Genomic DNA, 2139 nt, shown 5'->3' with positions numbered 1-2139 from the left:
GAGGTGAAAAATTCAGCTATTAATAAAAGGTTAAAATAAATGGGGTAACTAGGGATTACTTTGTTGTCCCACAATTCTGTATTCTTGTGCTGCAGAACTCGATTTGATTATTTAAGAATAAGGACCATGATGGTCAATACCTATTCATTTATGGTCATGCATGGAGGAAGTCGGTATATTTGTAGGTTGGTTATTAGAAGATGTACTCCAATAAGGGTGATAAGAGATTGTTGCAATGTGTATTGCGGGGTGATGATAATTACTAAAATAGATTCTGTGTTGCTTATACAGAGTGCTGGGTAATTATGGGTGAGTAGATAGTGGATAGTGTGATTCTAGTGCTGTGGAAAGACACAGGTGATATTGGAATAATACTATAAAGTTACGTGGTGGGATTAAAATAATAAATATAGATAGAAATAATAAATGATAGCTGTGGTGACATAAGGTTTTTATTCTTATTAGATATCTAAGTACCTTGTAATCTATTGCACACACATGTTTAATACGATACCTGGTGTTCCTAGGTGGTCTCCCATCCTAGTACTTGCCAGGCCCTACTGCTGCTTAGCTTCCAAGATCGGCGGAGTTTGGGCGATCCAGCATAGGTCTGATCGTATCACATAGTCTCCTTCAGGTATACAAGGACATAAGGTGTGGGTGATCCAAGAGGGTGATGTCTTCAAAATCAGGACATCACAGTAGTGAGAAAGTATATCAATAAAGTGATTAAGGAGTGTGTTATAGTGAGGGTGTTAAATGTCTCCAAGGGGAGTAGTATGATTTTAGTGGTTTATAGGAATGCTCCATAATTGATGTTCTCATTCATTCCTGTTGGGCTGAGGCAATTCAGTTTGAATATCCACTCACTTTCTTTTCTTGCAAGGGAATTTGTAAGATCTCCCCCGCGTATGCCTAGGCTGATTTTTTCTAGTCCTTGTACTTTTAAGTCCTTCCAGTTGTCTTTGTGCTTCTTGTGGAAGTGACGGGCTACTGATGTTAGTTTTTTCATTTTAGTAAGGTCCGTGGTTGCATTGCGGATTGTTCCAATGTGCTCCAGGATACGTTGTTTGAGGGGCCTTGTAGTCATGCCCACGTATCTCTGGTCACATGGGCAGGTTAAGCAGTAAATGATGCTTTTGGTGATACAGTTTATGTAGTTTTTTAGCTTCTGATTTTTCCCAAATCTGTCTACTATCTGTTTTGATTTGAGAATATGTGGGCATACTTTGCAAGTTCCACATGGAAATGTTCCTGTTGTGGTTTTCTTGTTGGTCTGTTTACGCTGATAGTGGCTGGAGACAAGTTGGTCGCGGAGGTTTCTGGATCTTCTCCATCCCATGGTGACCCTTGGGTTGAGTTTTTTGGAAAGTGTGTTGTCCAGCATTAGTACTGCTCAGTGTTTTTGAATGGCGTTCTTTATTTGCCACCATTCCTGGCAGTAGTTTCCGATGAATCGTACCATTTTATCTTCCCTTTCGCTGCTTTTTTTGGTAAAAATGAGGTCATCTCTTTTCTTATTACTGGAGTTTTTCAGGGCTTTTTTAATGAAAGTTTTACTGTATCCTCGATATTGCAGCCGTGTGGAGAGGTCCTCAATGAGTAGTTTAAATTCGTTGTCATCTGAACAGTTTCTCCTTAATCGGAGGAATTCTCCTTTCTGTATGTTTTCAACAGTGGGTAGAAAGTGTGCGCTTGTTTGGTGTAATAATGTGTTGGTCGCCGTATCCTTCCTGTACAGTTTGGTTGCGATCATATTTCTTTTATCCCTGTAGATCATGAGATCCAAGAATGGAAGTTCGTTTTGGCTGATGGTATGTGTCAGGCGGATATTTAGGTTGTTATCATTCAGCAGTCTGATGAATTCCATCAATTGTTCCTTCTCACCCTCCCATATCATAAAAATGTCGTCAATATATCGCATCCACATAACGACATTTGACGTTAGATGTTCATTCTGGTCGTTGAAGACAAACACTTCTTCCCACCATCTAAGAAAAATATTTGTATACATGGTGGCACACGCGGCCCCCATCGCAATACCTCTAGTTTGCAAGAAAAATTTGTCATTGAAGGTGAAGAAATTGTGTTGTAGGATAAATCTGAGAAGGTTGCTTAGGAGTGTGTGGAATCCAGCCA

The 2139-nt window shown here is 39.8% G+C and overlaps 1 pseudogene; it reads right to left on the bottom strand.

Annotated features, from left to right (window-relative positions):
• Positions 1 to 502: 502 nt before the first annotated feature.
• On the bottom strand, positions 503 to 622 carry LOC146005949 (5S ribosomal RNA; annotated as a pseudogene).
• Positions 623 to 2139: the final 1517 nt, after the last annotated feature.

Source organism: Crinia signifera, chromosome 5 (assembly GCF_055691185.1).
Source record: "Crinia signifera chromosome 5, ASM5569118v1, whole genome shotgun sequence".
NCBI classification, from domain to species: domain Eukaryota; kingdom Metazoa; phylum Chordata; class Amphibia; order Anura; family Myobatrachidae; genus Crinia; species Crinia signifera.
This window is presented reverse-complemented; position numbering and strand designations above follow the sequence as displayed.